The sequence below is a fragment of the Sinohyriopsis cumingii genome, chromosome 13 (genome assembly GCF_028554795.1).
Source record: "Sinohyriopsis cumingii isolate HCF-2022 chromosome 13, ASM2855479v2, whole genome shotgun sequence".
Taxonomy (NCBI): Eukaryota; Metazoa; Mollusca; class Bivalvia; order Unionida; family Unionidae; genus Sinohyriopsis; species Sinohyriopsis cumingii.
In genome coordinates this window covers 76229392-76251809 of record NC_142973.1, presented here as the reverse complement: position 1 = coordinate 76251809, position 22418 = coordinate 76229392, and the positions used below count along the sequence as shown (strand labels likewise).

Sequence of the window (22418 nt, the reverse complement as noted above, 5' to 3'; positions counted from 1 at the left end):
GGAACTCACATAGGGGCTTTAACGCTTGACAGTTGGCAGTCTAAAAGTAATTAAACTTGACTGGGGGTGAAAATCCCACTTGCTGATTAAAAGACTGATGACAGATAAAACAAAAACTGGCAGCCAAGGGGTAGAATCAGAGACATTCAGAATCAAAGACATTCAGAGCTGGGGCCTGACTTAGGAGTAATTAGGTCATTCACTTGTTAATTTGCTAGGCTCGCGACAGAAAGGGTGCGGTTTCAAATCCGACCCGCTAATTAATAAGGATCGGCTACCTATAAAATTCCACTAAAGGGTTACATCCCTTGAAATGATCTTCACAATTTTGGAGGACGGATGGCAACACGGAAACAAAGTAAAGACAACACTGACACAGCTTTAGAATAATTTGATAATACCATGGTAAACGGAACGAAGTAACGATGACACGAGTGAGCTTTTCTAGGGCAGATGATGGTTGCTAAGACTGGATGATGTATTTGACCACGAGTATCGACCTGCCCAAAGACAGATAATATTAAGGTTGTTATAAGTATACTCTCTCTCTCTCTCTTTCTCTCTCTCTCTCGTTCGACGAGTCTTGCAAGCAAGCTGGGACGGTCATGTACGCCCCACCAGTAAGGCCTTTATTATCGGTACGGCCGTATCGGAAAAACCATTGAGAGCTGACTACTTACTGAGTCGGTAAATATAACTCAAAATTACGGAACATTTTATTTCATATTTACTGTCATATTCATCATCATCATCATCATCAGCATCAGCATCATCTCTCTCTCTATCTCTCAGAAAAGTTTGAGGTAGGTATATTGGAGATTGCTGTCCTTCATAGACACTGTAAAACAATTCCATTTAACTGTAGGTTTCTGAGATTTTACGAAATCGTAATTGTACAGGTTATCCGTATTTACTGTGCTTTCATTACACTAAATATCATGGTTAGTACGTCAGCACAGTACAATAGTTTGGTACAAAATGGTACAGGAACTAGGTTTGCTATTGCCTGCGTGATAAATCATTATATTTCTTATTCAGCAGTTGCGACGGTTTATGTGCCCTTCTTGACCATTACATCATGTATTTTGACATAAGACTTCCAGATGGTACAACAGAAAGCATACGTTGTAATTAATTTAACTGATAGGAGTACGTAGATAGTTGTATCTTAATTACTACTAGGCAACACTGTTTACTAAGCTGCCACTTGCACAAACAAGATTTTATTTTATTAATTTTTTTTAAGTTTCTGAAACTTCACCAGAAAATGAAAACAAAACGAAAATCATTGACTCAACCACCCCATAAGTGTACATAAGACTCCATGCACATACGTGTTGACACAACAGTGTTTATCTGTTTAAACCACAGTGGTCGCTGACGTAACGGATGAGTAACCTCAGCTTTACCGCAACATATTTAGGGTTGATTCAAAATAAAATCTTGGATCTTTTAGACTCGATTTCTGGTGAAGCTTCGTAAACAACAGCAACAACAAATGTTGCTTGACAGCTATTCGTGCACCATCCCGTGTGTATGTCTCCCCTCCCTCTCCGCATTTCCCGGTTTCTTCCTCCACCATTAATACTGGCTGCCATGTATAGCCTATCGTGTGCTGAAAAATGGCGTTAAACCCTACAGCAACCAACCACCCACCCCCGCCTCAGACGCCGATTATAACAAAGAAAAGCAAAGAAGATATAACAATGCACACAACTTGGTCATTTCAGTCATCGCGTTATAATTTCTAACCTGATTGTCGCCAGGCGTACACTGTCGACTTCTTGGCGTTTCAAACCAAACATTATTCTTCATTTGTTTCTTTGCAATGTTTTAAAATGTTACAGTGAGTTGCTTCGTCTGCTGCTTCATATGTATGTAACCTCAGAATTTACCTTGAATGTTCTCCAGTCACACTTGGTCATTTATTTATCATTGATTTTAATGTCCACTCTTGCGCATATTCAAATTAGTATGCACGAATTATTTCATTTTGTTTACCCATGTTGCAAAATTCTTGTAAGTCATTTGCAGTCTCAATATAGTGAGTCAGATTTGATCGTTTTTTTTTTCTTCATTAAAATATAACGATGAGTTCAACTTTTCTCGTCTGCTATCTGTCCCTAAACCTTTCTCATCTGCTCTATCTCCCTTTACTAGCCAGTTTGTCATACTTTTATATCCACTTACAATATTTGACCCATAAATTGATACCCATCAATTTAAGGGTCAGGATTATACGTTAGTCCCAGTTCCTTCAGAAAAGATGCATTAATCACGCCTGAGATTCTGGCTTTAAAATTTAAAATTGTCGCATGGCAACATTTCTTGCTTCCCTAGGTTCCGCTGTAATTCAGTAACTATTTATACAATAGATGTAAGATTCGTATTACCATTTGATATATCTTTTCGTATTTTCCCATGTTTAAAGCTACGCTCATCTTGCTGTTTCAGGCCATTATCTGTAATAGAGACGCTACCATGTACGTATAGCCGGATAACATTTATTTTGTACTTTCTAGTTATGGTTGGAAAGTGTTTTGAGTTTAAATCCAAATGCTTCATTAATGGTCAAGGGTACACATTTTTATTTTGTATGTTTTGAGTCAACACACCCTCGCTAATAATATTCGCTACAGTGACCTTGATGCAAGTCGCGGAATAATGATCCATGCCAAGACCCCACTGTCTTGTACTTTATATTTGCAATGTCAAAACCAATGACCTTTCTGAAAATTAAGACGCGAGCCACACACTATAATTCCATTAATGCTGTGTCCCAATTCGATGTTGGTGTTATTCATCATTTTGAATTCCGTAAACACGCACAAACTGACGATTGACATTATTATTAATAACACTTGGAATCAAGGCATATGCATGGAAAGCAAAGAAACTGAAGATTATATTTTAAATCTGTTACTACTTTTATTTTAAACTTAAATTAGTCAAACAGTTTTTAAAAAGAGACTTTTGACTGTTTAATTTTAGCAAAGTATAGAACATATAGCAGAGATTCGTTCCGCTTAAAAAAGAAAAAAAGAAAAAAAAATAGTGCCAGAGTTTCCTGTCCTATTTGATGGCGGATCGGCATCATTTGCACAAAACTGAATTTTCATTTTACATAGATTCTTTCTGTCAAGTTTGATCAAATTATATTAGGCGTGTTTTGAAAAAATCATTGAAAAAATTCTCTTTGTTGTAGTATCAATATGGATATTTCATGGCGGATCGGTTTGATTGAAAAAATGTAAGCCCCTTTTCCTAGGATGGATTTTTGTCAATTGTAGTCAAATTATGTTAGGCTTTTGTTTGAGAAGTTGTTCAACGTTTTTGTTTTAAATTTCGATCTTATGTTTTGGATTGGAACTTTGTGTTAAAAGTACTCGCTCTTTCTCTCTGTCTGTGTCTGTGTCTCTGTCTCTCCCGTCATTGTAACTGTGTTTGTTGCGCATTGAAGATCCGTAAGGTCAAAAATATTTCGGAAATAATCGTGTGTTGGTGGGTTTAAAACCATCTTCCATTGGAAAGAAATAGGTGTTAATACATGCTAATTAATTCAGTTACCTGCACGTTTTCTGCAAATGTGTGTATGTGTTTGTGTTTGTGTATGTGTGATTTAGAGTTTTAACGTAGCTTCAGCAATTTTTCAGTCATATCGCTATGATGTCTGCAGTGCGACAGTTTATAGTGATGTCAGTAGTGAAGGGGGGCACTCTACGTACAATGGGAATTAGCATTAAAAACACCCTTGGGTCAATCTACGTACAATGGAAATTTAACATGGAGAAAAATCGTGGGTCAATCTACGTACAAGGGGAATTAACATGGGAATAAATCGTGGGTCACTCTACGTACAAGGGAATTGAACATGGCAATAAATCGTGGGTCACTCTACGGACAAGGGAAATTTAACATGGGATTTTTTTTAAATTTTAAAAAATTTTTTTTAAAAAAAGGGGTAGGCAATTCAAAAGACTATCTCTTTTCGAGAAATATGGCTGGCCCTGAAAAGGGCCTTTGGGTTTTCTTCTTCTTCTAATTTCTTCTTTTCCTCCACCAAGTTCTTATTTTATCTCCTACACTCTTCTTCTCTTTCTTTTTTTTCTTCTCCTCTTCTTTCTTCTTCTCTTCCTCCTCTTCTTTCTTCCTCTTTTCATTTTCTTCTTCTTTTTCAATTTTTTCATTCCATTCTCTCATCCTTATCCTTTCCTCTTCATCCTCCTTTTCCTCCTTGATTTCTTTCAACAGATCACTAATGATTACCTTCATTTTTCGTAAATTGTTTATCTCCATCTTCACTCTATGGGGACTATATGAGTAGTGATCCTCGTTTAGGTTAACCAACATTTGCTCAAACATTCCTAAATTGTCCATGACGTTTTGCAATTTTTCCATTTTGTTAAGGTGGTTTGACGCCATCTTATTTGTATTCTTTGCAGAATGGTTTGAACAACTAATACTGTGGGTTCTTATACGAAAAGCGCGAACGTGAAGGAAAACATCCCCCTGAAACATAAAATGGATCTTACCTAGATTATGACCCAACATCGCGCGTACGTGAAGGAAAACATCCCCCTACTTTCTCATTTCATATAATATAACCCTAACTATACTCTCCACATTTGCTAAAAAACCCATAATCTACTATTCACACAAACATACCTTAGCTCTTACTAACACACCAACACACAAACTCATACCCTCACACTATCATAAAAAAAAAGAGTTAGTGTTTATTTTTACACTACTCTACCTACACACATTGGCAAATTAATAGTTATTTCTTTTCTAGAGTATTGGGTAGCCCTGAAAAGGGCTGTTTTTTTAAACTCCAGATGCACCTATCTAATGGTTGCACCTTCCTGGCCTGGCGCCGCACACGCATCTTCTTCCCCAGTCTTCTTTCACCTTTCTTCTGGGGAGCGCAGAGGGAGGATGATTCGCTTCAGCACCCCAATCCTCTGTTTCAGGAATATTAAACGACATCCTCTCTTCTCTTTTCTTTTCCTCCTCTTCCCTCTGTCTTCTCTCCTCTTCTTCCTTCTTTATTCTTGCTTCTTCTACGATAGCCTCCGCTGATAGTTCATTTACTATCCGCCTGGCATATTCCAGGTGCATCTGGAGTTCTAACAGTTTCACTATTCTGCTAGTCATTCTTCTGGCTGTGTTGATCAATCAACAAGGGTAGCTGGACTGCCGAACGAGTTTCAATTTATACTGAAAGCGCGAACGTGAAGGAAAACATCCCCCTAAAAACATAAAATTCATCTTACCTAGATCATTAACCAGAACAACGCGCGGACCTAAAAGAAACACTCGCTCACTTTTTTATGCTACCCATCACTTCAATAGACTATCCACATACTCAAAGCAATCCAATCTAACCCCAAATATACACCTCAAGCAGCCCAAAAAAAAATAACTAACATCATTTTAATCTACTATCCACACCAACCTACTTTATCACTTACAATCACAATCACACAAACACATACCCTCAAAATTTTTAAGAAAGAGTTAGTGTTTATTTTCACACTACTCTACCTACACACATTGGCAAATTAATAGTTATTTCTTTTCTAGAGTATTGGGTAGCCCTGAAAAGGGCTGTTTTTTGTTTTGCTATGGCATTCTTTTTTTAGTTTCTAAGAATGCGATGTCCTCTGATGTTAGACTTTCTGGCAATAGGTCTGCTTCTTCGGAAAGAGAAGAAGAATTCTTTGGTGTCGATACGACAATCGACAAAGCCTCTGTCAGCTTCAGGTTGTTGCTGCTGCTGTTGTTGTTGCTGCTGTTGCTGCTGTCTCTGAAGTCTGTACTTCTCTGTCCATTCTTCTTTCTCCTTGTTCATTTCTTCTCTGAAGAGCTCTTCTATCAGGTCTTCAGTGATTTTTAACATTCTCACATTCTCTATTTCTTCTGGCTTTGGTATCAAACTGTGTCTGACCCTATGCAAATTCACGTAGGCTTCGTTGAGCTTAGCTAGTTTGGAGCACATCTTCTTAGGAGGATGAGTCGACAATGGATGGTTAGACTGGGAACAACCCAGTTCTTAAAATTAAAGCGCGGACGTGAAGGAAAACATTCCCCACACGGTTTTCGAGCCGCAACGTTCATGAGAGGGATAGTAAGAAATGAAAGAGCATCAATCCAATATTCTTATAGCTAAACAAACCACAAAGGCATTTTTTTTCAAAACACAACATTTTTTATTCAAAAATCACTTAACACTAACTAACAACAACTCTAACAATAATCCAACATTATAACATCAAACAATTTTTTTTCTAATTACAAACATTTTTTTCTTCAAATACAATCTACTTTAAACAAGGCTGACAACGTTGTGAATGAAATTGTGATTTCCACTGTTGGAAATCATTAGGCCATTGATGGACACTACGTTTCCTAGCTTGAGACAAAAGATAAGCATAATGGTCACAAAACCATCGATCTACTTTCACATCGTTTCTAGCAGAAGAACGAGGATCGAAATGAGTCACTAAATGTTCTAAGGAATAGCCCAGGCTGCGATGATGCAGAAAATACACACAGTACTGTCCACACACCAAGGAATCTGTGCCTTGTAATTTCACGTTATTGAATCGGGTGGTTTGAGCATTTCTTCTCATAAAGTCAATGATATCGTCTTCCAAAGGGGGCAATCCATACGAATCGAAATATTCCACATAGCCTTCTTGAGGAAAGTAGACGGCTACCCAGTGGGTTCCTGGGAGATGACTATCGTCCGTGTTGATCACGTAAGCTTGATGGTCTTTAGGTTTGCGATGAGGGAGTTCATCTTTAGCACAGACGACAGGATTCCAAGAAGCCGTATACGAACTGTGGTTCAAAAGGTAATAAAGTTCCCAGGTATCCATTGTTTTGTGTTTGTTTTCTTCTTCTTCACAGGTAATAATACGTCGTCAATTCGATCCTGACTTTTTGCTTGAAAATGTCTGACGAATAAACGGTTATTCGTTTTTTTTCCTCACTCTGATTCAGGAGAGCTTCGATACGATGGATCTCTTGAGTGGTTAATGCTGGACAAGAATGTTCACGCAAGTCTTTATACCACTGGTGCAACACGTCTTCGTTCGAGATGAGACTCCAAGCTTCGTCCAGATACTCGTCCAATTTTTCTTCTTGACTCAACATTAGGCATTTATCGTGTTGAATTTGACTGGGATGATCGTTTTGACATCCATAGCAATTTTTCTTGATCAATTCCGTCATTTTGTCGACCAAGTGTTTGGCAAAACAGGAGACTAAATGGGCTTCTTGGTCTGGCCATCTTGACTTCATCATGACAACTTCTTCGTCTTTGTCTTGGGATCCTTCTTCCACGATCTCCTCACATTCCGTCTCCAAAGTTTCTCCACTAGGTAAAGAGGGAGAACAGTCTTCCATGGCTTTCTAATAATCTAGAATGACTTCTCTCAAACTGTTGATTTCTATCGTATTATCGAATTCTGCATACAGGATGACGTTCACTGTCTCTGTCAGAGGATTTGCAAACTGAAGTTCCACACGAATCTGGCCAGATTTTATAGGGTGGAAATGTCCCTCATCGCTGCCTTGGTCTGGAGTGAAATCGAAAGCCCACAAAGCATAACCTCCTGCATAATCGTCGTACGTAATACCGTGACTGGTGTTGGTTCCTAACTGGCCGGTGGCTTCGTACAGGGACAAGTACGATCTCAAATAATTCTTTGCGGCACCAAAGTTAGGCTCGAAAGGTCGGGTACACAAGGTCTTGCCGTCGCGACTGACTTCGATCTTGGATACATTGTAATGTTGAAACTCAAAAGGATTTTGATCGTGAACTCCATTGAAGGCTGAATTCCTGACGATACCAACAATCAAACGTTTGGGTAACTGTCCTTGGAACAGATGATCTTCGATCATAGATCGCTGTCCAGTGGGAATGGTGAACGTTTTCACTTCTACACGTCGTATCGGGTACTTGGCGGTCGTTCTGCTTAACGTCTGACTGATGTCGTTACCTACTTTAGGTAACACTTCCACACGACGCACGTAAAGTCGGGCTTCTTGAATGATAGTTTTGTATTCATTGGCATGGGCCATCAAATGGAAAGCGGCACTGCTACGATTCAGTCTCAGACGGATATCCACCCCGTTCAGCAAATACTTTTCTTGTAACCACATGTCCAAATGCAAACGATCCATCAGTTCTAAACTTCGCCCTTGCAGAATTTTCTGTCGTCGAGCCATATATCCCGCATTGTGAGGATTGTCATCTTCTGGTGCAATAGCTAGGTCGGTAAACGTGGTTGTACCCGCTGTGTCAGGTTTCCATACCACGCAAGCATCCAGATGAGTGTTCTTGGCTTCTTTTCCGTACGTCAAGAGATTTTCCAGGTAGGCGCGATAAGGGTAAGTATCCATGCTGCTGCTGACCAGTTTGTTATTCAAGTACAAGTCCACTTCGCTGAACAAGGAATGCATGAAATTGTTGACAGGAGCTACTCTAGCAACGTCTGCAGGATTAGTGTTGTCCGTTTTGCTCACTTTCACTTTCAAATACAGGTAACTGCTATTCAGATCGATGTAATCTTCGGGTTGTCCTTTGATTTCAAACTCGATGGGAGCTGATTCCGTCAAAGAGGAGACGGGATGAAATTCCACCCACTGAGATTCTTGCATGGTCATCATGGTGGGGGGCATGGCAAACAGATCCAGTTCCGTCTTGGAACAAGCGCAAGATTCTCGGTGCATCATTTTTTTCTGTGTCTCAATAATCGAAAACGTCTAAGTCTCGAACGGTTCTTCTTTTCTTGGCCTTTCTAGCTTGAAGTCTAGTGAAAGGGTGTTTTCTTCGTCGTCTCTTTCTGCCTTGTCCTTGCTGAATGCCTGACTCGGTAGCGTGCAGGGCATTTATAGGTGTGTCTCGTCGGCCCAAAATGTCTTTTCCCGTTTGCAGCAAGACATTTTTGCCTGCCCTCATGAAGGCTTCTTTAGGGTTTTGTTTGTCGATGATGACATTTTGGAGAAATTCTTTGCCTTGCGTCAGTGCCGCATCTTTCAAGGCGTGCAATCCTCGTGTCACCATCGGTTTCAACACTGGGGCCACCGAACGAAAGGCCGATTTTAACATGTCTCCTAAACCGTGTCCTCGCTGTCGTGCAACCCCTCGGTACACTGGATACATGACTTACTTACGATTCGTGAGAAAACCGTTTTCGAAAATGGAGTTTCACTGTGACTTTTCCTTTGGTGAATGGAATATTTTGTCCCAAATCTCCTTTTATAGTAATGTTGACCGTGTCCAAATACGACTTGCTGACCGGCAAATAGTGAGGATGGACAAATTCGCGGTGGACGTGGTAAGTGTTTCCACCTTCCTCGTCAGCGTTTGCGGCAGAATCCACTTTGAAAGGAATGACACGCAGTAACGGCACGGAGGTGTGTCCCACCACGTTGTATTCCACCACATCGGAATACACGAACATCAAATTCAGTCCTTGGTTCAGTTCTACCGGGGTACGAAAATACTTGGCAAAAGAATCGTTGTCAGAAATGACTGATAATTCGGGTTTTGTTTTTTGTTCTCCTCTCTTCCTCAGCTCCATGTCACCGCCCAACATGTCAAACAATTCAGGACAAAATAAGAAAGACATGATTTTATCCCCCTCAGGAAATTTTATCAGGAAGCGACGAGCTGTTTTGTGGTACTCCAGGGTGACACTTTTTTGGGCAGCCACCAAAGCTTTCAGAAACACGCCATTAAACTTGGTGGCTATGGTGTTGACCAAATGTTGACCACTAAAATAATAACCTGGGGGAATGAACAAGTGATAGTCGGTCCACTTTGGATTTTCTTTGTTAGGGTTTTTCATGTTATATTTGCTATGGGTATCCATCCACTTTTGCACTTGATCGTCATGAACTTGAACCGTAAAATAATTTTGATTGGGAAGGACATTGAGGACTTGGGTCGGGTGAATCATTTCTACTAAAGCCACTTCCCAATGGGCTTCGTGATCTAAGGGGATGGCTTGAGGTAATTTGGCCGTGTAACAGCACAACGTGTTGTGGGGAAACACCTCCATGGAACTGTCACTGGGTAAGGTTAAGTAAAATTGGTTTTGGTGACTCATAATTCCAGAGTTCTGTGGCTGTCCGAGGGAATATTAGTGGATGTCAGAGGCGTGTCTCCGCCCAAAATGGGGTTCTGGTTGTGGTTGTTGGAGTGGTGACTGGCACTGGCACTGGACACAACGTTCCCGTTCGAGGAGAATTTCAGGGAGGGATTGGGAAGCAGGTAACCGATGCAACTGCTCAATAAAATGGTCCACAATTGTTTGTCTCCTTGTTGCAAACTCAAATTGGCGATGGCTGCCCCGATGACACAATACACCACGAAGATTTGGCAGAAAAAGACGATTTGCGTTTTAGGCACACGTTCTCCACACCACACCCACAAGGGTTGTTTTTGTAAATCTTGCACAGAAGAACTAGGGGAAGAAGGACTGGTCGACGTAGCTGCGTCTGCTGCTGTGTGAAAGGGCATGATGGTCACTTCTTCTTTTTATAGTCGATGACTTGCGAAGCGTCGATCCAAGAATCGAAACTGGGTGGATATCCTTTCCAACGTACTTTGACTTCTTTGACACGTCGTTTGCCCACTTTACGGGTTCTGCGTTCCAGAATGCTTTCGATGTCGTACACGTCGTCTTCTTTTTTGGTGACACGTTGTAACTCGGGCAAATAAAACGTTCCTTTGAGTACTTCTCCGTTCATGTCTTCCAATTTATAGACGGCAGGATGACGGCCATGTACTCGTCCAGTGACGCGAAACAGTTCGGTCGTCCAGTTAGGTAAGTAACCTTTGTCGAAAGTGCGTTTGGTTTTGCCAATGCGCACCCAATCTCCCACGGTCAACTCTCCACTTTTCTTGGGGACAGCCCTCGTCGGGGACGTACCGAACAGGCGCTCGAACACCAGCACTTCGTTGTCGGGAGTCACGTCTTGCGGGGCACGTCCGATGCTTCGATGGTAAGATTGGTTGTACGCTTGCACCAGGTGCAGTAAGATGTCGATGTACTTCAGAGTGTGGTGATGCGTAAAATATTTCCACATGCGTTCTTTCAAAGTACGTTGAAAACGTTCCACGATACTGGCTTTGGTTTCGGGATTCTCGGTGGTAAAAAAATGAATGTCACGTTTCTTTAATTCTTTTTGGAAAGCTTGGTTCAGAAATTCGGTGCCTTTGTCCGTTTGCCATCGAAGAGGGCGACGACCGCTTTGTTTCAACACCCGTTGCAGGGCTCGCACTAACTCGCTGCTCGATTTGGAAGTCAAGGGCACGACCCAGGCAAATTTGGAAAAGACGTCGATGACACAAAACAAATATTTGTAGCCGCGATTGTAGCTGGCCAAATGAGAGACATCGGCTAAATCGGCTTGCCATTGATGATCGATGCCTTCCACTCGGGTGCGACTTCTGGCAAACTTGCGTCGAATGGGTTTGTGTAAAGTGTAGGTAGCTTGTTCTTGTAACCATCGTTGCACTTGAGGTAAACGGAGACTTTTCAGTCGAGTTTTGGCAGCACGATACAATTTTTGAACTCCTGCGTAACCTGCAGGATGCGAGGGATCGTAGTAAATGCTAGCTAAGACTTTTTCCATTTTTTTGTGTGGATTGGTGTCTTAATAAGGCACCCACTCTTGGAAGAGGCTACTCTTTTTCTCTTGGGGTATTTTCTTGGATTGCAAGGCTTTGCGTGTGCGGCCAGCAATAGGTGTCGAAGAGGAGGATGTCTGAGCAGGGGATATCGGTTCTTGTTTCACTTCTGTCTTCACTTCTGTCTTCACTTTCTTTTTCTCTTGTGAGGAAGAAGGGGTGGCCATCATCTTTTTAATCCATCCAATTCTGGAGGTAGGTGGTGTTGTTAACTTGCGTACTTTTTCTGGTGGAGTTAGAAACCCTTCCTCTTCTTCTTCTCCTTTTTCTGTCTTGACCACTGGTACTGGTACTGGTACTGGTGATGGTGCTGGACTTTTCATCAAGGTCTTAAAATCTTTCAGAGTGGGTAGAGCTGTTTCGTCTAAAGCTTTCTGGTGAAAGAGTTGCAATCGTTGCAAGAGTTGACCGTACTTTTGCGATTTTTCTGTTTCGGACAAATCTTGGCGATCCATCAAGGACTGCAATTCGTGTTGTAACTGGGACATCTCGCTCAAATTGGGATTGGGAGGTAAATGCGGGGTGCGTTGTTCTTGCCACCGATGGTATTCCATCCATCGTTTGTAAGGCACTAAAGCTAGTTTTCGTCCTTCCATGGGGTTGTCAGGGATGAATTCTGAGATCTTGGGACTTCCGAAGGCCTTTTTATCTTGCTCCCATCAGTCCTCCCAACATGGTTCCCAAGACTCCTTTTAGTATGGGGCCTAACAAGAGAGGTAAAATGCCTCCACGTTGGACCAACATCTTCTTTTTTTGACGAATGGGAATTTTCTTTTGAACCATTTTCCGAAGAACGTGACGATGTTTGCCTAAGCATTGTTTCTGGTGTTTGGACAAAGGGATCGTGCCTTTCAAAACGTTCAAACAACATTCGCACACGGTATCGATGACCTCTTTGGAGGCCGTTTGAATGAGTTTTTTTCGTAGGGGTGGAGAAGCTTTGGACAGGACAGATAACAGGTCCCCATGTTTGGCTAAACGTGGTGGCAGTCCTTTCCTTTTTTTCCCTTGGGGTTTTCTGGAGGGTGACATTTTTGCTTGTGGGTTCCGGGACATTCACCGAACAGACACTAACGTCGATGACTTAACGCACACCCTTTTATCTTTTTTTTCTGGGACTATCGCTTTGTCATAAAGGTGACAATGTTTTTCCGAAAATCGCCAAGGAATCCTCCCCTTTGTTGACACCTCTTTTTCTTGGAACGACTGTGTCTTTTTTTAGGGTAACGTCGATGCTTGGCTAAGCGCTTTGTCGGATGACGCGTCTGCCTTTGTCTCTTTCTTTTGTGGCTTCTTGGAGGTGACATCTTTTACAAGTTCACTGATACCCCGACTTGGTCACAGGTCTTTTTATACTGGAACTCGTCGCCACTGATTGTCTTTACGTTTTATCAGTTTGAGGACAGGCATGACACGTCGTGCAGGGGTACGTAACGGACTAAATCGAGCCAGTTCTTGCTTGGACAAATCCAGTAAACTTTGTAACATGCCCGATCTTTCATGGACTTTGATTTTGGGAGAAGGTACTTTGTGAGCAGCAGCCACTACCGCTAAATTGGAAGGTCCTGCCACTGGGGAAGTTCTTTTGGGGGTCATCAACGGAGAAGTTCTTGGTGTAATCAACGTCTCCAAGTACTCTTCAGTTCCTGGTGACATCAACGGAGAAGTGGACAAACGTGAGGCTGCCGGAGACGCAGTCACCGCTGTGGCAGGTCGTGGCTTGCGAGTGTAAGGTTGCGTCCTGGCCGAAGTGCCTCTCTTGCGACTAGTTTTCTTCTTCTGTGGACTTTTCTTTTTCTGGGGACTTTTTCTCTGTTTCTTTTTCTGGGGGCTTCTTTTCTTTTTCCGGGGTGATGGTGGTGGTGTCTGGTAAGAGGAGGGTCCTGCCACTGGAGAAGTTATTCTTCTTGGGGACCTGGTCTTTTTCTTTTTCTTCTTGGGGCTTCGTTGGACTTTTGTCTTGGGGATAACTTTGGGGGCATTAGGATCCCATCTTAAGAGTGAGCGAATGATGACCCCTCCTAGAGTACCGCTCCCTCCAGGTTTCAAAATGATTTGTTTTTTGGTTTGAGTGTCGATGCGGGGATCGGCCAGTTGGACCAAAGCGACTTTGTTTCGATCGAAAAAGCGTTGGGTTTGATGAGGAATCTGAATGATTCCTTGGAGTAATTGACGTGCCGTCACCGTGAACCATCGTAAGACTTCTTTGAGACTAGCTTCTAAGACACGGGCTCGTGTTTGTGGATCTTTTTCTCGGCTGATGCCATACAAGGCACGAATCAATTTGACGGGAAGATGCGACTGAAGGGACGTCATGTTCACACTGTGTGAGACAGACGAAAAAGGGTCTGAGGTTTTTATAGATTTTTTTCATGGGTGGAGTGAAATGAAGTCGAGGACGGAGACGTGTACAGGACAGGCCCTCCGTCTTGGCACCAGTGGTGAAACAAGTGGGTACGAAATCGCAAATCCTCGGGGGTCGTAGGTTTCAAATCGACGAGTAAATAGGCGTGTGGAGTTTGAGTGGCATCGTCGTACGCCTGAGTCAGCCAAGGCGTTCCTAACTGTTTGGCTAAGACTTGCACTTGCGATTTATCTCGAGGGCTTTTAAACAAGACCACGTAATGCGCATTGAGACTGATGGTGCGATGGGCTTTACTTTGTTGAAACAAATTTTGGGTGATGTAAACGACACTGGCATTACGGTGATGCCCTTTGCGCGTGAACCACAATTTAATTTCTTCTTCGTCTTCTCCTAACATGTCGTCGAAAATGACCAAATGGGTTAGACGGGAGTCAGAGACGATGCCATCGTCTTCTTTAGGAATGCCTTCCACAAACACGATGGAATCGCCTTGACTTTCTCGCAAGAGGTTGTACGCCGATTGCCACTCTTTGTAACACCACACGATCCGTTGAGGGGGCCGATCGATCAAATGATGTTTATGTTCGATCAAACGTTTGACGAATTCGGTTTTGCCTGAACCGCTAGGTCCAGCAATGAGCATGTTAAAGGGATGGCGAAGATACAAAGCCTCCCAACTGGCACGATCTAAGTGTTCGTCGATGACTTTGACAGTAGAGGAAGAGGGAGCAGAGACAGCAGAGGTAGCCATGGTATGAGAAATGTCACTTGTGACACGAAAAAACAAACAAGACAAGAGTTTATATACTTTTTCAGAACACGTTTATTGAATGTTTCAAATATGAACACGAAAGACAAAAATACATACAACCCAAATAGTGATGTACAGGAATATAAAACACAGCAAAGCGATCAAAGTGGAATATAAACAAGTGTCTGTACAACATGTTTTGGTTAACCAAGATGTCCTAGGGACAGTGTGTAATGTTCTTACAGTCTCTACATGAGGTATTGTCACACAAGTGTCCTCCCGGAATGACCTTTCAGGCATGTCCATGACAGTCCTGTCCTGAAACGAGTGGTTGTTCTCGGTGACGGGTTCTTCTGGCACCGTCACTAACACGGGTTGAAAAGTAACTTTTTTCCTTGAACAACTCTTGTGCATACTGGGCCACTTCTTGGGTCCAAGCCTCAAAGCCCCCCTTTTTCCAATCACGAACATCTGTCCAATGGGGATGTAAGTCACAAGCTACACACACATCGTCATACACGTCTTGGGTCGCTAAAAGTTGACGAATCTTTTTTTCCTGTTGAGGTCGAGAAGTATCCAGATGAAAACGCAAGGCTTTGAGCAAAAGGAGTTTTTCGTGACCATTTAAGGCCATGGAGGTGGTAAGTACTGATCGTAAAGAGTCCACAAGGAATCGGCTGGTAAACGAAATCCCAGAAAACAAGTCACTAAGACACACACCACTTGTCGTCCCAAATTGAATGGATATAGTTCTTGTAATAATTGATGGTAATGATCCACGGTTTGAATATGGTCATTGAGTTCCTTCCACGGAATCTGTTGAATGATATGTGACATAATCCGTGGCATGGCAACTTGATTTTATAGTGTCTTTGTTTCGGAAGCAATAAAGGTAATTTCTAACCAAACACGTTCGTTCTCCAGTAGGGAATTTAAATGTTACATACTGTAACTGAAACGCCAGAGTTTGTCTAGATGTTTCGTCTTTTTCTAAGCAGATTCCATGTAACAAATGTTGGTAATCCTTTAACTCGTCTTCCTCAATACGTTGCAGTAAGTGAATCTCCAAGTAACCAAAATTACGAACGTCTAGCCCATCATCATCATTCATATACTGAAAGTATTCAACAAGGTCTGACCAGTGAAAAAATTTCTGACGAATCAGTCCTCTTATACCATTCAGGTACCAGTGGTTAAAGATCTGGTGACGTAACGGATGCAATTGTTCTTTACGTTTCACTTGTATTTTCACCAACTCTCGATAAATCCTTTCTCTCAACTCCTCAGGCAAGCCCAAAATGTACTCTTGTAAAGTATCCATAAGTATATACACTGTTTTTGGAATCGCTGGGTGGTAGCCAATAGCCTCGTTTAACTTTGTGCCTAATGTAATATCCACTCATAATCAGTCTTCTTGTACTTTGGAACATAGCATAATTTAAAAACGGACGAATCACTTTGAGTTTGCGTTTCACTTGTATTTTGATCAGTTCTCGATAAATGCGTTCTCTCAACTCTACAGGCAAAGCACGAATGTTCTCTAGCAAAGTATCCATGAATAGGTCATACTAATTCCTCTTTGGTCTGACACAAGAAATGTACTCTTTGCACAAACATGGTTTCACTTCAGTGTCGAATTTAAATCGTTGAGTCACTAATCTACACATGACAATTCGTTCAGAAGTTTCCTCTTTCACCAAGTTGACATTGTGTTCAAGATGTTGGTAATTCGTTAACTCTTCCTCTGGAATTCGATGCAGTACGTTTACAATGATGTAACTACAATCGTCCATACCAAACCAATCCTTTTTAAAACTAGAGGATCGTTGATCAATGTCTGTCCGATGGAACACTTTCAATTGAATCAATCCTTGTATAGCCTTCAGGTACCAGTGGTTCAAACACCGGTGACGTAACGGATGCAATTGTTCTTTACGTTTCACTTGTATTTTGACCAGTTCTCGATAAATGTGTTCTCTCAACTCCACAGGCAAAGCACGAATGTTCTCTTGTAAAGTATCCATGAACAAATTATTATGGTAAGAAGTTACTTCAATGTCTCGGTCCCACTAAAGGTAAGTAATGACAATTCGGTGACCATCGAGCATGTTCTACGTAGGCCGAATCTTGCGGTTCCCAGTGGTGAAGTGACACACCGCAACTGAAGCACTTGACTTTATCTCCTTCGCCCAAGTAGAAAAATCCGGCTCTGGCTAATTCTTCGGGGGTCGGTCCTCCCAGATACTTTGGCCATTTTCCTTTGAACGATTGAAGACGATTTTCAAAGTCGCAGTATTCCGACAAACGCACAGGAAACGAATATTCGTCTTTCACAGGTTCGTTTCGATGAGGGTTGGGTGACATGAACAGGAGTTTGCTCAGGGCTGGATGACATCCGTAGGGGGGTAGACGTGAAGGTGAACATTCCCCTTTAAAACGAAACCCAGTAAAATGTCCAAGAGGACGAGCAGCATCGCTTTCGCACCCCACAGGTTTGACACGCACAGCATCACTTTCCATGATAGGGGTAGGGGCACTAAAGTTCCCATGATGCTTTACGGCATCGCTCAGGTCACAACGTACAGCATCGGTCCCATCGCAAGGCTCACAATCGCACTCGTCTGCAAACTCCGTTACGCAATTACAATGGTAACCACATGGACAATCGCAGTTTCCTTCCGGACATTTTCCGTCGCAATGCATGGGTCTTATCCATCCAGTATTAGTCGCACTAGAGAAAGATACAGCTTTTTTACAATCCCCAAACTGGAACGATGTCTTTTTCAAAGTATTCATCTTGTTCGCTCGGTCTTGGTAGTCACAATGAACTATCGATCTTGACCATAGCCCCCTTTTTATACTAGTCTCAATGCAGTCTCCAGCTTGTACATCTTTCCTTTTTTACGTTTTTTATGTCTTGTTTCGGAAGGTACCGTCTCTAAGGTACCGTCAACATTGTACCGTAGTGTAATGAGTGGAAAGGCCATAGAAAGGTAAGGGCAGTGCGGAGACCATCGAGTATGTTCCAGAATAGCTGAATCTTTATAGATACATAGATCCATTCGTAACTTCAGTCCGCAAGCGAAACACTGTACCTCGTATCCCAATCCTGACTCAGGTCCCAAGTAGACAAATCCTGTTCTAGCTAAAACATGCGAAGAAGGTAATCCTTCCCTATCCGTAGGCCATTTCTGAAACGTGTCCAATCGACGGGCACAATCACAATAGTCAGGTAAGAAGACTGGAAAATGGTAGGGTTTGAACTTGGAGTTCTCATCGGGTTTCTCACTCGATTCTTGCTGTGGCGAAGTCATCTTTCTGGTGGGTGGCTATCCTCTTACAACCAATGTTTTATACCAACGTGTCCATACGGTAAGGTGAAATGATTGGGAAGTCGAACTCGCTTCTGGTACACGATTTGATAGACTTTTTCCAGGGGTCGACTGACGATGTGGTGAGTGGGTAAACGTACAATCTTGTTCGGTTGGTGAGTGGTCACTTTAAAGTTTCCATCCTCTCCCGATTGCAAGGCTTCTTTCAATACCCCAAAGTTGACCACTCGACTGGTACGATAATTCAGAGTCAGTCCTTTCACTTTGCACGTCGTGTGCACTTCTCCTTGTTTGTCCCGGTATTCGTAGCCGTAATTTTTGGGACCGCCACTGACGAAACTTAGAATCTTGTCGTCGGGATGCTCGTCTGTCCAGGCTCCTAAACGGTCTCCTTCGATGTTAGGGTGATGTTGAATCGGGTGATGGATGTAAATGCAACTGTCCGTGTCAAAGTACAGGACGCGTTCTTCTAACAGTTCTAAAGCTTCGTACAATTTTAAGCGAGCATGGGCTGTCACGTAAGCCGCAATGATGACATTTCCAAAAGGGTCGTCTTGTACAAAGTCCAGATCTTCTTCGTAATTGACCAAGATTAAATTCTCTCGAACGACGTCCACGTGTTTCATGTATTTGGTTTTGTCGTGAATCATCTGGAAGTAGCGGGAAGGTTCTGTCAAATATTCCGTCTTGGGTAAACACGGTCGTTGTGCCATTTTACCCCACAAGCAATTTAACATCACTTTGGCAAACGATCGCCTGCCTTCGTTTTTCTCGATGTGGTCTAAAGTGATGCCTTCTTGTTCCCGGTATTTCTCTTTGAATTTTATTTGGTCTTCGGGAGTGTGACACCAGGAAGGATAGCCGCTGGCTTCTTGCTTCAGTTTCAAAAAGGCATCCACGTAGTCGGCGAAAATGCCTTTCTGAGTAGGGTCACCTTTGCAGTACTGTTGTGTCTTGGGAAAGTGGCAAATTTCGTACACTTCTAACAGTTGGTATCCCATGTCCAGAGCTTTGAACAATTCTACGCTGACCCAAGTTCCCGTCAAGGCCCGTTCTTCCTGACTGTGCTGACAAGGTTGGTCTTGGTTGCACGTTTCGGCACAAGTACGGCACAAGGGAAACATCAGTTTGCCTTGACAATGGTGAGGTAAGACGGGGTGGTATAGGTTCGTGGGAGGCAAAACTTTGCACTTGATCAAGCCTTCGTATTGTCGAATGTTGACCAGGTCGATGTGTTCCGTCAGCAATTGCGGGTGCCCTACAGGAAAGCGACAATATTTGCACACGTAGGGATACAGCGAACACACGTCCAAGTATTTGATTTCTTCTCCTTTCTCTTCGTCGGCTTGGTACAGCAAACAGGCGGCATTGGTCCTTCCTCCGTACAAACTATCCCTTGGGTTCAGCGGGTCCATGAACTGGTAACTTTCCACGAGGCGTTTAAACTCGGGATCGGTTTTCATACGGTGATCGTACTCGTGTTCCCACATTTCCACCACTTGGTATCCTTCCTGTTCTAACTTTAGGCGTCGCTGACAAGTGTCCTGGTACAAGTCTTCCATGGTTCGTTGCAAAAACTGATTTTTAGTGCCACGGTCAGGGTAACAAACAGGACATCCGTGAAATAAGCAACCGTTAAACTCGTACACGATCTTGGGGTTTTCTAAGTCCCAGCCATCGACCGAATACGTTCCGATGGTCTTTTCGCCCCCTCCGTTGCGGGCATGCTGAATCCACTTGTCTTCCTTGTCGCACAAGTAATGTAACCAACGTAGGGCTTTGACCGAGTATTGACGTTTGACAAAGTGGGTCGTTTGAGGGCTGATGACAGCCACGGTGTTTTCAGGCATGAATCGTTGTCGATACACTAGGGAACACGCTTTGGCAATGGTGCAAGCTTCTTTCAAAGGATCCACCCCTCCGTGTTCCATGAACAGTTCTCGAAATTTTCCACAGCAACGCCGTAAAATGTCCACGTCGGAACGACAATACTTTAGCATTTCTTCCTGAAAGTCGAAAGGGTCCGAAGCGTGAGCCTGGTACCAAGCGTAGAAAGCTTCTCGTTGTTCGGTACGCATGTTGTCGGGGTCGTAATAGTGAGCCTCAGGTAAATGGGGTAGAACGGCGTGTTGATTGGCTTCCGTATTGAAAAAGTGTGGAAAGTACCCTTTAGCCATTTCTGTCATTCCAAACGTTTTAGGCATTCGACTCAAAGGCATGGCCAAATAGCTCATCGAATCTTTAAACTGCACTTGTCCCACTTGCATGAAAATGATTTTGGCTCCGTTCAAAGTCACTTTAGGACGCTCGGTGCCTTGTTCCGTATAGTACCTCAAAAGAAACTGTCCATCGTATCCGGAAAAATTGTGAGCCATCACCGTGGCATGACGATGACAATCTCCGTAACGTTCGATGTCCTCTTGGCTCCACGTCTTGTCGACGGGGTCTAAGACCCATTGGGCAAAATCGGCTAACGTGTTCGGTCCCCGAAAGATTTTTTCACGTCCTCCGGGTATCTTGCTGCAGTGAGGGCAATGACTGAAGATAGGTTCTTGAATGCACTTCTCGCACGCTCGATGAGCCACGCAAAAATTAGGAATGTGAATGCCGGTCTCTTGCATGCATTCGAAATCGAAAAAGATGAAATTGCCTTTCTTCTTGTGACCGTCCTCTTTCTCTGGTGAGGGTTGGTATTTTTGCACGTAACATTGGTGTTCCAAGTCCACGATGTGGTGACAAATGTGACATTTTTTCTTTCCTGAACATACGTGTGCCTTGGTATTATTGGTACGTATGACTTGTTCACACGTAGGGCACAATCTCAGCAGTTGACAAGCGCATTTCTTCTGTGAACCTTGCGTCTTCAAATGTTGTTGGTAACAGGTAGGGCTGACAAACGTGCGCAGACAAGTGGAACAAGGCACTGGTTCTTCGCTCAGACAGGGTGAAGAGGCCAAACATCCTGTGCATTTCGATCCACAATGTTTGTGTTGCTCTCGATTGTTATAACCATGGTCACATTTCTCACAATAATAAACATATCCCAGGAATCCAGTGATACTGGTAATGGTATCGAAATGGTCATCATGATGATAAAGGTGAATGTATTTTCCGTCCTTAAAGTCTTGGCCTCGAAACAACAGAGGTCCGCGCACTTCTTGAGGGTGCACTTTCAAGGTGTAGCGTGGAGCTAGGGCATCTTGCAATTTTTGCATCTCAGGAATGCCACAGGGTGTGTCTTTGGGCAGTCCGGCTTGTTGTAACAGGAGTTCTGCTTCGTTTCGTTGTTTGGCTCGGTCGGAACGTTGAATAGTGTTCCAGGTTCTTTTCCATTCTACCGTGTCGTTCTTGTTGGCATAGGTTCGTCCCACCACGATGGCACGGGCTAAACACATCTGGTCATGAGGGTTGTTAATTCGGACGAGACTCGTTTTGGTGTTGCGAAGGTCGTCCACCAATAACATCTTTTTGCGTCCAGTCCCTTGAGGAGGAGAGACGTGGGTCATGTCCAGTGTGGCTTTACCATCGGTGATGTCAAACTGATCATTAGATTGTTGTACGTGTTGAATCTTGTCCATGACTTTGGAAGCAGTTAATTCTGCAGGGGTGCTAAACTCGATCCAAACAGGGGATTTCAAACCGTCGTGTTGTATGGAAAGTCTCAAGCGATCGTCTTCTTTGGGTTGACATTGTCGCTTGAGTGCAGTGAGCAAAGAATCCCACACCTCAGTGATGAACCCTTCTGCTTTCTCTAACGGCACTTCAGCCTTGAAATCTTTAAACTTCACCGTGTATTTGTAAGCCGTGGTTCTAAATTTTCTAGAGGAGCGCTTTTCCGTCTCTCGAATGGAATAGTACTTTTCAGGGTTAACTAAGGGTGATGAACTTGGTTTAGAGGGTTCGGATTCTGGTTCACTCATGTCCTCTTCAAAATCACTGGCATGAATTTGTGCCAAGATCTCAGCCCTGGTACGAGGCGATAGATCACGTTTCTGCCTCTTACTTTCTTCTTCTTTCTTCTCGAATGAATGGGATCGTTTCATCTTGAAAGCAAAAAGTCAAATGACTCAAGTTCAAACACCATAAACTACTTTATAGTCATAGCAGACCAGCGTATATAAAAGGGTGTGTGTCTTGTCCTTTCACTATTCATTTCACTCTCGAGCCGAGCACAACGATGGAAGAGACTGACCAGATGGAACGTTTCGTCAGAGCTTTGCGAGGGGTCATTAGAAAATTCTCTTCAGACCAGCCTACGGA

At 43.0% G+C, this 22418-nt stretch overlaps 1 protein-coding gene across 2 annotated transcripts in view; it reads left to right on the top strand.

The window, feature by feature from the left end:
* Positions 1-303: 303 nt before the first annotated feature.
* Positions 304-22418, top strand: part of LOC149785848 (kelch-like protein 24) — a 31710-nt gene continuing 9595 nt past the window's right edge. Inside the window, exons 1-2 of one of the 2 annotated variants that reach the window (XM_089979807.1) lie at positions 304-525; positions 2455-2483. The gene's annotated coding sequence lies outside the window, so the exon portion shown is untranslated. The remainder of the gene's footprint in view (positions 526-2454; positions 2484-22418) is intronic. The other variant, XM_089979806.1, reaches the window with a different exon arrangement.